Source organism: Diabrotica undecimpunctata, chromosome 1, assembly GCF_040954645.1.
Source record: "Diabrotica undecimpunctata isolate CICGRU chromosome 1, icDiaUnde3, whole genome shotgun sequence".
NCBI classification, from domain to species: Eukaryota; Metazoa; Arthropoda; class Insecta; order Coleoptera; family Chrysomelidae; genus Diabrotica; species Diabrotica undecimpunctata.
Window position 1 is genome coordinate 6,527,141 of NC_092803.1, and position 17,014 is coordinate 6,544,154.

Genomic DNA, 17,014 nt, shown 5'->3' on the forward strand with positions numbered 1-17,014 from the left:
ATCTGTATATAAACATTGTTCAAATATTAACAGAGTATTTGCTAGTTTGGTTCCCCTCGTATAGTTAGCCAGGACTTTGCTTACAAAAACCCAGACACTATCGAGCAGTTAAACGGTTCTTATTACAAAGTTGCAATGAATAGACCGTTCATTAATACATTGTTGTGAATATTGAAACATAGAAAAATGAGTGTATTTCGTTAAAATTGCAGACCGATTTGGTAATTATAGCACACTACTTTTTTGGTTGCTATATATCGACGAAGACATTATTTTTCGTAGCTGGTGCTACCATTCCCTTTTGGTAAATCACAACCTACTATTTGTTGCCAAAATTACATTGCTGCTATATCGAGTACGGTTTACTGGTATATCAATTTTATTATGAATTTACCTTATATGATGAACTCATCATCACCATTCCGGCTTTACAATTCTGCGTGGCTCCTAACCTCCTCAAGCATTTCTTACCAGTCGTCCCTATCCATCGCATTCCTCCGCCAAGCACGTATGTTATTAAGGAACCTTGTTCTGAGTCTTCATCTTCTTCTCTGACCAATGGGTCTATCAAGAAGCGTTTCTCTAGCTGGGTCATTTTGTTCCATCCGCATTATATGCCCTATCCACCTCAAACGTCCTATCTTAATATGTTTGACGATATCAGGTTTCTGGTATATTTTATAAAGTTCGAAGTTGTATCGTCTTCTCCATACTCCATCATTGCCATTTACTAGGCCAGGTGTCTGACCCATATGTTAGTACTGGGCCTATTATTGCTTTGTACAGTTTTATTTTTGTATTTCTCGGTATAATTGTGGATTTAAGGAGGAGATTGAGCCCCGAATATCAAGTGTTGGCCGTGTAGATTCCGGTGTTTATTTTTGCAGTAGTATTATTTTCAGTGTTAAGAATCGCTCCCAGGTATATGAATTCGTTCACTGCTATAATGACGTCGTTTTTGTAACAGGTGGTCGTGGGATTTGTGGTTGCGTGCTTATTTTCATATATTTTGTTTTGTTGGTGTTTATTATTAAACCCATTTTTGTAGCTAATTCTTTTAATGCTACATAATCGTCTCCTACAACGTTTTAAGTTCTCCCAACAATATTGATATCTTCAGCACAGGCAAAGATTTGCACTGATCTATTGTATATTGAACCAATGGTTGTGATTTGTAACATACGTATTACTTTTTGCAGGGTCAGATTAAACAGTATAAAGGAGAGAGAGTCTCCCTAGCGCAGCCAGTTATTTGTTTTAAAAAGTTTAGACAGTTTTCCCTGAATTTGTACTCTACATTCAACATTTTCAAGAGTTAGTTTTGTTAAATTTACCAACTGATTTGGTATTTCTAGCTCTTTCATTTCTTTGAACATCTTTTCTATTTACAGAGTCGTAGGCTGCTTTGTAGTCTATAAATGTGTGATGAGTATCTATGCCATATTCCAGTGTTTTTTCTAAAATTTGTCTCAGGGTTGCAATCTGATGAATTGTCGATTTACTACCTCTAAAATCAGCCTCCGAGGAGGAGGTTGTCAATCCTCTACCGGACGCGTCCCCAGGTGGCGGATAGGGGAATGCCTCCCAGATATGGGTGGTATCGGGGAAATGAAATACCCGACGCGGACCAAAACTGACAACAGTAGCGTCTGACCCAGAGTGGGCGGCTGCAAACAGCGTCTGACCCAGAGTGGGCGGCTGAACAATAGGTCCTCCAAAAGGGGGTTGTGGCGTTAGGCGTTAGCAACCTAGCACACTTAAAAAAATCCAAGGGCTAACGAACAATTGGCAGAAATAAAAAATTTTAAAATTAATCCCCGGGTGGCAATCCACATCTCCGAAGGAGGGAGCCCCATCGGATACGGGGGGGGGGCACTTCTGCTTTGAGTTCAACAAACCCGGCTTCGAAACTCAACCGAAGACAAAGACAGAGAAAACTAAGAATCGGCACATGGAATGTGCAGGGCTGGAGAACAAAAGCCAGTGAAGTAACATCAGAATTCGAAAAGATGAATCTCGATATCCTCGTCACAACGGAAACAAAAAAGAAAGGAAACGGCACAGAAAGAATAGGGGAACTAATCCATTGTTGGAGCGGAGTAGAAAAGAAAGACCGCGCAAAAGCTGGAGTTGGAATTCTACTAAAGAAGAAATGGGAAAAATCTATAGACGATTGGGAACCCATAAACGAGAGAATTGCCAAACTGAAAATCAAGATGTATGGCAGAGAAATTATAATACTAGCAACATACGGTCCAACGGAAGACAGTCCAGCCAATGAGAAAGAACGATTTATCGAACAACTTCAAGAACAAATGGATAAGAGAAAACCTAAACAAGAAATTATAATAGTGGGGGATCTAAATGGAAGAGTCGGAAGAAATGACAGAACAGTTGGTCCATTTGGAGAAGACACAATTAACGACAACGGAGAAAGATTGGTAGAACTATGTGAAGTAAATGATTTGAAAATTATGAACGGATTTTACAAACACAAAAATATACATAAGTACACATGGACTCAAGAGACAAGAAAACTAAGATCCATTATTGACTACATTATCATGAACCACAAAAGCTCCATCAAAGTAAAAGACATCAGAGTGAAAAGAGGGGCAGAGTGTGGAACAGATCACAAACTTGTGGTGGCATGGATGGAATTCCCCTATATCTGGACAAAACAAAAACATACATCTATTGTTACAACGGGAACGACAATAAACGAAAAGAGGCTCAAATTACATCTATTGCAGGAAGAATCAATAAAAGATTTATACAAAAGAAGACTAGACCAAAAACTAGAAGAATTCAGATATGACACGTTAGATGAAATGCATGAACACATAAAAACCTGCCTGATTTCAGCGGCTTTAGAAGCTCTTGGAGAAGACGACCAAAGGAACACCCATCAGAATATCAAATTAAGGAAAGACACATTGAAATGCATAAAAGAAAAGAAAAAACTACACATAAAATACCTAAACACCAAAAAACAGGAAGACTTAGACCTATATAGAGCGAAAAACAGAGAAGTAAAGAAAAGAGTAACAAATGAATAGAACGAACGATGGGAACAAGCATGCACAGAGATAGAACGACATATCGGAGGAACGAGAAATTCAGAATCATGGCGAATATTAAAAGCACTTCAACGAAATAAGACAGAGAAAACCCAGATCGGCAAAATTAGTGAAAACGAGTGGCAAGAATACTACGTAGAACTACTTACAGAAAACCGTCCCCAATTTCAGGAAGAGAATATAGAACATGCAGAAAATGGGGCATATGACCAGATAGAAATAAGCCTGGCAGAAGTTAAGAGAGCAAGCAAGACATTGAAGAACAAAAAAGTCAAAGGACCCGGAGGAATACCAAACGAACTAATTAAAAACGGAACGGAAAAGTTATTCCGCATGCTACATAGAATGTTCGAAAGAGGACTAAATGGAGAAGAAATACCTGCGGAATGGACACAAGCATACATCACATCCATACATAAGAAAGGAAACAGGAAAAAATGTGAAAACTATAGAGGAATTAGTATAATATCGTCGGTAGGTAGACTTTACGGGAAAATTATTAAAGAAAAACTAGAAACTGAAATAATAGGAAAAATTGGAGAAGACCAAGCAGGGTTCACAGTAGGAAAATCATGCCTAGATCATACGTACACATTAGAACAACTGATAGAGAAGAAAATGGCAAAAGGTAGACCGGTCCATCTGGCCTTTGTTGATCTAAAGAAAGCATATGACTCAATACCTAGAGTCAAATTATGGGAAGCAATGAATGATCTCGGAATCCGACAAACACTAATAAAAGCAGTTAAAGCACTATACAAAGAAAACAAAGTAGCTATTAAATGTGGAAATAAAGCCTACAATCCATTTAAGACGACAAAAGGACTTCTACAAGGCTGTGCTACGTCCCCTACTCTGTTTAAAATATTCTTGGAAAAGAGGAAGACCCCGAAGGTCATTCAGAGATGAAATCGACGAGGCTATGGAGAAAAGAACCCTGCGAGATGGAGACTGGAATGACAGGGAAAATTGGAGAAAACGGTTGAGTGAAGGAAGACAGTGAAAACTGTGGAAATCCTTAGTAGTAGTAGTAAAATCAGCCTGGTATTTTCCTACTATTCGTTCTACATATGGTGCCATACGGTGACATAGTACTTTAAAAAATATTTTATACGTTGCATTTAGAAGCGTAGTTCCTCAGCGGTTAGAGCATTCAAAGGTATCTTTTTTTGTGTATGGTGCAAAGTATTTCAAGATTCCAATTATGGGAAGCTGCTGTAATGCCACTATGGTATCGTGGCTACCTTCTTTATACAGTTCATCTGGAAGATTATCCATTTCGGCTGATTTGTATCTAGTTAGTTTTTTAATTGCATTTTTTGCAACGATTCAAGAATCGTTGGTGGTTCCTTTTCCTTCTCGTCTGTTTTCTTTACCTCACCTCTTTCGTTTTCCAGGTTTTGTTCTTTTTCCTTTACATTAAGTGTCTGGTTAAAGTATTTCACACATCTATTCAATACATCTTTTCTTGTTGTTAATAGGTAGCCATTCTGACTTTTGCATTGGCTTGTGGATGTCTTGAATTTTTTTTTATTGATGTTAACGTTGTTTTAGAATGCTCTGAATTCTTTCTCTCTCTTGAAATTTTCTATATATTATTTAAGTTCCTTATTTAAGTGGTTTCGGTCATGTTTTAAACTACCTGTTTCATATTTTGTCGTGATTTGAACTTAAAAAAAAAAACATTTTACATTTACACAAAATTATCCTATTGTTTCACATCAATATTTATCTGGCAATCAGCTGTAAAAGTCGTTGCGACTTTGGTTTTTCCTACCGTATTATACTCTAGCATACTCATGTTATAATTGCATTTACAGACAAGCAGTTTGTGTGATATACACATATACAAAGTTAGTATCAGGTTTAGTTTCCGTACAGTTATTTACGCCTTTCATTCTCACCTTTTTTTTCATGCAAGTCTTGGTTTTGTCTTTGTCATGCCTATTTTAATTTATAAATTATAAAGAGTTATTGCAATTAAATGTATGCACTTTGTTTATTGATTTTACTTTTTTTAAAATAAAGTTTTATACAGTCCTCTTTCCTATTATTTGGTTCTGAAAATATACATACTCAAGGTGAAAGGGAGCAACCAGCGAATTCTAGATTAAACATAGACATTCTTCTCCTTTTCTGATGGCCTTATATGTTATAATAGGTCATTTTATGTGCAGAAACAACATAATCTACAAACACAAAAATATAAAACACATGAACAGAAAGATTATCGAAGTATTGAATTTGTATTATATTGAGTTCCTTGTCGATTTCCTTTTCACGTTAAAAGATAAATACAAGTTATAATATAAATTTTTATAAAAATTTCACATCTGTGCAAAACGAAAACATTTTCCCGAAATTCAACCTCGTTTCGATCTCTGTAGGCACGAACTCCCGGAGACGTCACGTGTCGCCGGAACTTAAATGAATGAGTATCCATTGCCTTCGGCAATTTTGCATCTCAGACAGACAAAATGGCAACGGCGGAAATGAAATTGCCTCGCTTCTTCTCCATTCATTTTAAAACGTTAATTAAAGCAATCTATAAAAGAGGCAAAGCTGAAGTATTGCCAACGAAACAATTGGATGTTTCAAGTTTCTTTGTATAGATGGGGTGTTTCTATGTGGGGGTGATATTACTGTGAGATAAAATATAGACTGTTGTAACATACTTACGTATCGTGTTGAACCGGAATACATAAATTGTTGAATAAGTGAAGTATTACATAGGTATTAGTATTTCTAATTTTTATAAAAAAACGAGCAGCTTTAGGTAGGCAAAATTACTTAGACTTACCTTACAATTACAGTACAATAGACTCCCGTAAATTCGGCCACCTCGGGACCGGACCCTAGGCTGAACTTAAAAGTGGCCGAACTAACCGATGCTTATCTAAAAAATGCTTATTTATTATTTGTATGAATGTAGCAAAAACAAAACACTTGTAAATTAAGTAGAAGACAACACAGAGGAATTACTCTGACATATATTTAACAAATATGTGAAAAGACAGATCGTTACAAAAATCATATAAACCAATACATACAAAACTCTAGGCCTAATAAAATTTATAAATATTATTGCACATTGGTGGTTTGGCTTCTTGAACACTTAAAAAAGTCAGTAATTTTTTTCTAAATTTTATTTAACGTCTTCAACAATGGGACCACAGTTTGGTAGTTGCTGAAGGTCGTGCAATAGAGCTGCATTGTCATCAGTTTCGTTGACAAGAATGTTGTTTGGCTCATCTGCTGATGTGTTTGCTTGGTCAATCTTATCTTCTATATTTGGCCAAAGTTTTTTTCAAGACTATACAAACGTCGACGGTGGTATTTCGTCATATGTATTAGCCGACATCTACACAACATCCTTCATAACTGACTTCAGTACTTTTAAGAAGTCTAAGTTGTCATCAGCCCCAGTTTGGAAGGAGCTTCAGAAAGCAGTTTTTGGCGATACTTTCTCTGAAAGCACTCAATGACTTCTTGGTCGATTGGCTGTTGAAGACTGGTTACATTGGGTGGCAGGAACAGCAGTTTAATTTCTTTTTCATCGGCATACTGAAGACCTTATGAAGACTTTATGAGTAGGCGCGTTGTCAAGTACTAGAAGTGCTTTGATGGGCAGATTTACTTTTTTCAAATTGTTTTTCACTTTCGAAACAAATTTGCACACAAACTATTCCCTAAACGAACATGTGTCCATCCATGCTGATTTTTACGACCGGTAATACACTGGCAGAGTTTCCATGTTTATGTTCTTAAAGGATCTCTGGTTTTGCTGTTGTGACAATGACAAATAGGGGTATCTTGTGGGTCCCCGAGGCATTTGAACACAAGACAACAATTATCTTCTCTTTGCTGACTTTAAATCCTTCCGCAGATGTTTCTTGTGGGGTGGCAAAGGTTTTTCTTAACAGAAGTCTAAAATGTAACCCAGTGTCGTCGATGTTGTAGATTTGCTCTGGACTCAAGTTTTGGTCACCAATGATTTTTAAAAATTTTGCAGAAAAAACTTTTGACCGCTGTTGGGTCTGCTGACAGCTTCTCGCCACAAACTACAATAAAATGAACCCCGTGTCTCTTTTTCCCATCGCTCACTAGCCGAACATGGCTCTTCTGGTTGAAACTTTAAAAGCAAGATCATAGCCTTCTATTTAAGGATTGGTTCACTTAACTGGGTTCCTCCTCTTCGTTCTTGAACACAGACTTACCACAACCACAGAGCATGTTCCATCAATTCGTGTTTTGCTTTTCTCAGTTTGCAACGCTTTTGTAGAACTTTTTCAGTTTGAATGTGTGTACAAAATTTTTCGATAGTTTTTCTATTGTGCCGTCACTTGTTGATTGTACTTTTGCCCACGTTTAAATCTCTCTAAATACTTTGCACGTATTCTCGTTTTTTCAATCTTTCCAGAGCTTGTAGTGTCTGTTCCATTGACTTGTACTTACGTTTACGCGTTTCACTTATTTTACACGCTAAACAGTTATTGTTCACACATAAAAGTATACTAGTAAAAGGGAAGCACGACTACGAGCACAAAACAGGTCATTTTGCCATGTAAATCTCCATAAGAAATTCTAAGGTCCATTCTGGTCATTTTTGGCTCATTTTGTGGTGGATGCGCCGCGGCTCATCGGATCCTGACTTAAAAGGTCTCGTTGGAATAAGTGTCACATAAGACCAGACTAGAAGCATATCTGCTTAAAAGCTGTTCACAGCTGTTCGAGACCTGATCAAGACCTGCTGTTCGAGACCCGACCAAGACCATTTTTAAATCAGGTCTCTAACAGGTCTTGATCAGAATTACTATAATGGACCTGCCCTTTTACTTATACTGTCTATATAAACAGTAAAAATCGCAAGTGCAACAAGAATTACCGATTAACAATATTTGAATGCTTCGATGTTACGTGTTCTCTACTCTTCTTTATGGCTTGGAAGCGTGGACACTAAAACAAGTTCATCTGAATAAGTTGGCCGCCTTTGAATTTTGGTGTTACAGAAGAATCCTACGAATATCATGTATTCAAAGAATGTCAAACAAGGAAGTAACTAGAGGAATAGGAAATGAGGCGAAAATAATATTAACTATCAAAAGACGAAAACTTGAGTACTTAGGACATGTGATGAGAGGGCAAAAATAGGCATAATTACAACTTATTATGCAAGGCAAAATCCGAGGAAAGCGAAATGTGGGAAGACGAAGAATATCCTGGGTTAAGAACTTAAGGGAATGGTTTGAATGCAGTAGTGCAGAACTTTTTAGAGCGGCAGTCAACAGAGTCCGCATAGCCATGATGATTCACCACCTTCGATAGAAGATGGAACTTAAAGAAGAAGAAGAATATTTGAATCATTAATTTGTAGAATTAACTAGCAAGAAATCAAACTCATTGCTTCAAGAACAAAATATGATTAAAATGTCAAATTATGTTGGTAGGTCAGATATCTTTTCTAGGTTTCGTCGTTACCTTACCGGACAAACGGTGTGACTTGTCATCATAGCATTTTATATAGATAGATAGACTGATTGTAGTCATTTCACATCATACCTTCCTCTCGGTCATTTAGATCAGTGGTCGATAAAACTGGCCCATTAAAAATATATGTAGGGATTGTTTTGCATCAGTTTTGGTTGTCGCACTAGGGGAACGAGCCTGTATTGCTCAGTTTATTTTTATTATATGATTCTGATTACACCAGTCCAATAGATATTTTTAACGGTAATATTTTTTGCTTCAGGGAAAATGCAAATATCAGTAGCATACTGTATGGGTATATCGAGGGCAACGGCTTCAATCATTGAAAATATATCAAACAAATGATGAAATTATCCAAGATAAAGAAGAGTTTTATGCCATTCTATGATTTCCAAGATGCATAGCTGCAGTTATTTATACTTTAATAAGAATTGATTCTTATGGAGATGCAAATGCAGAAATATATCGTTTCGAAAAAAAAAATTTTGCAATAAATGTCCTAAAAATCTGTAACTAGTTTAAAATTAGAAATAATGTTGCAAAATATCTGGGTTTTGTACATGATCAAACAATATTTAATAATGGCTAAAACAAAGATTTGAAACTGTAGAATTTGGGAGTTTATGTTGTTGTTCTGACTAATAATGATCATTATTTTTCGATATCTTTCAATATGAAAAAAAAACCTTAGACTCTGACAAAAATGAGTGCAGAAGAATTTAAATTGCTGTTTGTCGATTGTTTTAATTAAAAATAGTTTTGTTTTTTTTTTGACCTTTGCAAAGCCCTTCAAAAACAAAGATATTTTTTATCCAAAAAGAGATTATGAAATGTACTTTGAAAGCCCAAATAAAAGTATGTGACGGTACCCCTTAATCTAGGAGAAATCCATTAAGAGCGTGAAAGGCTCGCGTCACTGAGAAAGTGCGAGTGACGAAAGATCCCAGATTCGATTTAGAAGGCTTTTAATAAGCAAAAAAACCCTAAAAGTGTTCATTATGTCGCTGAAATCGGGACTCTCAGAAATAAAACGAATCTCGCGAAAATCAATTTAAAAAATTATTTTTGTTTAAAAGATTTCGTTTGCTGTACGTTGTAGGCGACCTTCGTAAACTTCGTGTTTGACAAAAAAACAATGAAATAAAAGTACAGATCGCGTTTTACGAACTCTGTGAGTTTTCAATTAGGTTCTGTAAAGAATTGTAATTATTGCCGTTATTTATGATTCGACTTTTCTTTAGAACAACTTATTTAGTTGACAGATTACTAATATTTATTTATAATTCAATATACAGAGCGTTAAGGCATGAGTGTCACACAAAAGCTTTTATACATTTGGAAACATGAGTTGAATGCACTAGAAATGTTCTTGTCAGAAAAGGCTTTTAGAAACGCTACATTTTTTTAAATAACGGGTATTTACCAGGCTTTGATTTCCAAATATTCAATCTTTAAACAATAAAGCTATTTCATATTTGCAGTTATAAAAGTCTGAGATAATTCTTTGCTAGTGGAGTGGATAGTGCTATTGGTTTTCTAAAGCACAAAAAGATGATATAATATGACAGGTCTAGATTAGATAGATAAATAGTTTATTGGTAATAAATGAATACAAAAGTATTTTTTACAAGTCAAAGAAAAAAATATATGTCAATATAGTCAATATCTTCTTCTTCAAGTGCCATCTTCGTTTCGAAGGTTGGCGATCATCAGGGCTATATGTATTTTTGAAACTGATGACCGAAACAATTTGTTGCTGCTACAGCTATACCATTCCCGTAGATTCTTTAGCCAGGAGTTTCGTCTTCTTCCTATGGACCTTTTTCCTGCTATTTTCCCTTGCATAATTATTCGAAGCAGTTCATATCTTTCGCCTCTTGTAATGTGTCCCAAGTATTGCAGTTTTCGTTTTTTGATCGTAAATATGACTTCCTTTTCTTTACTCATTCTTCTCAAGACCTCGACATTTGTGACTCTCTTGGTCCATGATATTCTCAGGATTTTGCGAGACGTCCACAGTTCAAATGCCTCTAATTTTTTGGTATCAATCTTTTTCAACGTCCATGACTCCATTCCGTGGAACAGCACAGAAAGTACGTAACATCTCATCAGGCGAAGTTTCATTTCAAGGCTCAAATCTCTTCCGCAGAACACTCTCTTCATTTTAGTGAATATGGATCTGGCTTTTTCTATTCTTATTTTAATTTCTGCTGAGCTATCGTTATCTTCATTTATAAAAGTGCCTAAATATTTGTATTTGCTAACTCGATCGATACTTTCATTGTGTAAATATAAATTTTGGACATTTTGTGTTGATTTCGATATTACCATAAATTTAGTTTTCTTTATGTTCAAAGATAGTCCATATTCTTCTCTGCAGTCTGCTATCTTATTCACCAATGTCTGTAGCTCTTCAAGTGTTTCTGCGATCAGAACGGTGTCGTCGGCAAATCTCAGATTGTTTAATCTAACACCATTTATTTTAATACCTACGGATTGCTCAGAGAGTGTTCTATTCATTACGTCTTCGGAATAGAGATTAAACAGGGTTGGTGACAGTATACACCCTTGTCTCACACCTCGCTTTATTTTAATTTCTTCAGTGGTAATATTCTCTACTCTCACTACTGCTTTCTGATTGTAGTACATATTTGCTATTAGTCGGATGTCTCGTTTATCTAAATTCTTTTCTGTCAGGAGTCTGATTAGGTGATCATGCCGCACTTTATCAAAGGCCTTATTGTAATCTATGAAACACATGAATACATCTTGATTTATGTCAACTTTGAGACATAACGTACAGTGCAAACAACGCCTCTTTTGTTCCAAGTCCATTTCGGAATTCAAACTGGGTATTATTGATTTCCATTTCCAGTTTTCTGTGTACTCTAGAGTGTATAATTTTCAGGAATATTTTCAGTACATGGCTTATCAGACTGATTGTACGGTAATCACTACATTGTTTCGCATTTATCTTTTTTGGTATAATAACAAAGATGGATAAATACCATTCTTGTGGTATTTTTCCTGATGTATAAATGCTATTGAAAAGTTCAACTAAAATGTGAATCGAGTCTTTTTCTATTAGTTTAAGGATTTCCGTTGGTATTTCATCTGGACCTGGGGCTTTACCATTTTTCATTCTTTTTAGTGCGTACATTACTTCTTCTTCCGTTATTTCTGGACCTACATCTCCTTGTATGTTACTTAGCTCAGATTGTTGTCTATCATCTGCAACGAGTTCTTCAATATAGTTTTTCCATGTCTTCAACTGTTCTTCTAGTTCTGTTATTATGTTTCCGTTGACATTATACAGGGTATTTGGCTGCTTACGTTTTTGTGTACCTGCAAGTTCTTTCACTTTTTTATGTACATTAAAAATATCATGTTTTGCCAGCAATTGCTCTATTTCTTCACATTTTCTTTTATAAAAATCTTCTTTTGCTGTTTGATTTCTATTTTGATTTCTTTCTGTATTTGTTTATACCTTTGTCCGTTTTTTCCTTTCATTATTCTCCGATTGTCCATGAGAAGAAGGATCTTATCAGTCATCCACCTTTGCTTTATTTTTGGTTTTTCTTTAGTCAGAATTTTCTTCGCAGGACCTGTTATAAGCAATAGTCAATATACACAAGTGTAAATATAATTATAAAACATAAAACATAGATACAGTGTTTTAACTTATACTGTTAACAATTACAACAAATTAAAATCGAAAGTAAAATACTCCCCATATGTAAAAAAGGCATTCACTATAAGGTAATTCTTAATTTTTGCCTTAAACTGATGAAAATTAAGAGCTTTCATTCTAGCTGACACTAAGTTGTAGAATTTTATGGCTAAATAACTTGAACCATTTCTGGATCTCTCAAGTCGGCCAAATTCTGGTACAAGATTATTGTTAAATCTGGTGTGATAATTATGAAAATCTACATGCGCATTGTATTGGCTACGATTTTGTTTAATGTGCAACAGACAGTGGATAATGTATACACAAGGTAAAGTTAAAATTTTTAAAGCTCTAAAGGAGTTTCTACAGTCTGCTCTATAACAGAACCCAGAAATAATACGAACACGCTTTATTTGTTATGCAAGCACTTTACCAATATGACAAGAGTGACCCTAGGAGAGAATAGCATATGTCAGATGAAAATAAAAATTACTATGATAAGCTGTTAAAATAGTTTCCCTGGAAGTCACTTGTACAAGGTTCCTGAAGAGGAGAGTTGTCGGGAAAGCTTTGTCGATAGATTAACTATATGTTGTTCCCAGGTTAATCCTGAATCCAAATATATCCCCAGAAACTTCGCTCCGGTTACACATTGTGTTAGAGCAACGTTTTCAACGCAAGTGTTATTTCTTAAAGTAAAATTAACACTTTGTGATTTAGAGTTGTTCAAAGAGAGACGGTTAGTTAAAAACCAATTGAATAGGTGTTTTTCAGATGTTTGGTAATCAAGGGTGTCGAATTCAGAAGGGTGATAGCTTGCATAGAAAGTAGTGTCATCAGCAAATAAAACAGTATTAACTGTTTCATTTTGTGAGTACACTAGATTATTAATATAGATAAGAAATAATACTGGATCCAAAACCGAGCCTCGAGGGACACCAAACAACAGAGATTGTTTTTGAGAATCACACTGGTTGTAGTGAACATATTGATCACGATTTGATAGATATAAATCAACTAGTTGAATAGCATCACTATGAAAATTATAATAAGGAAGTTTTTCAAGCAGAATACTATGTGTGGCACAATCAAAAGCCTTAGTAAGATCTAAAAACTATGCAAGAGTATCAAGATCTTTTTCAAACCCTTCCAAAATATTGCTAGTGAAACGATCAATAGCTAAAGTTGTTGTTTTATTTTTTCGGAATCCGTACTGGTTTATGGCAAACAGTTTATTAGATTCAAAATGTAGATTACTTTGATTTTTTTAAATTCAATCATAAACTTTTGATAAGATGGGCAACAAAGAAATGGGTCGATAATTGTTATCATCATCAATAGAGCCTTTATTTTTAAACAAAGATACTACCTTTGCAGTTTTGAAAACTTGAGGATAAGTATTACAAGATATTGATTGGTTTATTAAAGTTGTTAGAGGTTGGACAATTATATTTTTAATTGTTTTAATAATTTTTGTGTTAAATCCATCAGGATCTTAGCTGTTACTATTTTTTATATCTGTAATAGCTAAGTCAACTTTACTAAGTCATTAAATACAGTGTGATTGAAATTTAAAACAAATTATTATTTCTTGATATATTTTCTAAACTTCAGGGTTTGTGACAACTAAAACAAAATATACATATTTCTATTGTTACAGTAAATAATCATATATTCATTCATATTTTCGAAAGTAATATTAGGTCTCCAACTTCTGTCTGTTAATCCTTTCATTATTGGTTTCATTGTAGCTAAATAAAACTATTTAAAATGACTTTAATGATATTCATTGATACCTAGCGACCTAACAAAGCGATTGATCTTTTACATTGTTGCGTGACCTTGTATCCTTAGAAAGGACATGATGTCCCATATATGTCCCATTAGTGTTGAATGGTGGGATAAATAAATCCCATCAGTAAAGAAATAAACACTACACAAAAAAAAAACATTACTTCTTATGAATGATGTGGTAAAAAACAATTTTTGCATAGAGGCACATATGCACGCTGTACTAATAGTCGTAGTTCGAATTTTTGATTTTTTTTATTCCTCTATTTTCCCACTTTAGCATTTTAAAGGCGTATTTGAGGACGGTTATAAATAATTTAGGTGAGAGTGTCGCCCTGTCTCACACCTCGCTTGATATGAATTTCTTTGGTGGTATCATGTAGTTTTACACGCATTGTGGCGTTTTGGTATAATGTTTGTACTAACTTTGTGAACGGGTAATCTATTCTACTATTGTTTAGAGCAGTTATAATGCTGTCTAACTCCACAGTGTCGAAGGCTTTGTGAAAGTCTACGAAGATAAGTACCAGTGGTCTGTTATCCAAGCCAGCTTGTTCTCGAGGCTGGTAGAAATCTAACTTTTTCTCTAGTATTGTCGTAATTATTCGGGTAAACATTTTATAGATGTGGTTCAATAAACTGATTGGTCTATAGTTTTCTTGTACGCCTTGTCTCCTTTCTTGTATAGTAAAATTATTACTGCATTGTTCCATGTTTTTGATATGCAACAATATGTTAGACAAAGGTTAAACAACATTTTTATTTGGTTGAGAAGGGCACGTCCGCCCATCTTTATAACTTTTATTGCGATTCCATCTTCTCCTGGCGCTTTGTTGTTTTTCATTTATTTCATTGCGTCCTGGATTTCGCTTAGTGTGATCTCTGGCATGAGCTCTGTACCCTGGTTGATAATTTTGCGTGATGCGGCGGCTTCCAAGTTCTTTTGGTCTTCTCTTTGGCTTGTGTATAGTTCTTGATACTATATACTATGTATAGTTTAACTATGTGTAGTAGTTCTTCTCTATTTAATCTGGAGACTCCTTCTTTGTTCTTTAATTTGTGTATTTCGCATTTTCCATTGTTTAGTCGTCTTCTTAGGACTTTCAGACTTGTATTCTCTTCTACAGTTCGCTGGACTTTTTCATTCTTAAATTTCCTTTAATCTTTCCTTATAGCTTTTGATACTTCTTTGTTTATTTCTCACAGTTCTTCTTCGTCAATGCTTTCTTCTCCTTTGATTTTTCTTCTAGTTTCCATTAGTTGCTTTGTTTCAATGGTTATTTTTTCGTCTTGGCGTCTTTTAGGGCAGCATTTTACTTAAGCCTCCCGAATAGCTTCTACGATATATTCGTTTAAGGCATTATTCATGCAATAGCGTACATAACTAACATAAACAGCTTTTCTCCACCATTTTAGAGATTTTTGGTCCATATCATATATTATGTGCTAAAGTTTTGATCGGCGAGATGTACTTCTGTAAAATTATTGCAAAAATTAATTTCTTCTGGAAAAGTAAACTTAGCATTTGCTCCAGTTTTTAGCTTTCTGTTGGCAATTCCAACAGTTATACGGTGACAATTGGACATGAGCATAACTTCTTTCTTATCTTTCCATTTAGTTGCTAAAATTTCTTCGGATGAAACTAAAAATTCCATATCATCCCTTATCATTTTTTTATTTTCAAATTTGGCTACTTTTACCCGATTGGCTATGTAGGTTCCTAAAAATGGAAAACTTAGGGTGTCTTTTATAAGTTAAATGAAGTAAAAAATCTATCCAAGCAAATATATATTCTTTTACCGGCTTTATAAAAAGATACTGCTTCAGGGCATATCTCTTCCTTTGAACTTAGTCATTGATTCGTCGATGGACTGATGGGAACTCTCAGTCCTCACCTTTACAAAAGTTTGTTTCAAACAAGAAATCACTTCATCGATGTAGTATGTTTTTGATGTATTACCATTTTCTTCAGGATTATTATAGTAGGACGTAGATCGCAGAAATAGACAGCGATCTCTTAAAATAGCTTTTTTATTAGAGAATTCGAAAGTGATTCGTTTTATGACCAATAGTCTAAGATAGATGGTACTTTATTGTAACACATAACCATAGTATAACCAATCACTGTCAGCATTTCGTACATATCTGTTTTCTCGTATTTAATTTTATATTTCTGTTTTTTGGAAGTCCTGCTATTCTTTGGTTTGTACAGGAAGCAATATGCATAAACAAACTACGCGAAAATAATTTTAGAAAAATCAACAAGATGAGAACCTTTATCAATATTGAGTAATTTTATCCCATTTCTCTTGGTAGGAATTTCTTTTTTAGGACAAAAGCTTGTCTTTGGATATTTGGTATATTCTATTGTGCAGTCAATTTATTCCTTTCAGATTCATCTCCAGATATTTCCGCGTTATCAGAACTTTCTTCGCCGGAAGCAGTGATGTTTACAATCACACGGTCAGGAGTATTCCACTTCATCAGAATCTGAGGCAGAATCGTCACCAGGTACACTATCAGACTCCGAGACAGCATAAGGTTCTTCCTCGAACTTATTTTAAAAAATATTTAAGAGGTTATAAATTTCTTCTTAAAGCTGTTTTTGTCAGAAAAGGCCTACGTGGCATAGTAAGTCTGCAACCAAATACGAATGGGATAAATACGACCCGGTATAAACTACTAGTGAAACACTAGAATCTTGTTTAGAAATTATGGTAAAATCGATGAAAACAATATAAACAATAAACAATATATATCACTAACCTGCGTTAATTAATAAATAAATTATATATACTATCCAAAGATTTATTATCTAAATTGTACAAACTACATATTGCGGGCCCAGTTAATATATCATGTTTACCTCATTCGACAAAGTGAACGATCTCTTAATTGATTTTGTAAAGAAAACAAAAATAAATATTTAGTATAAATAAATATTTAGTAAAAATTTAAATAATTTTAAGTTAAACGAACGAATTGA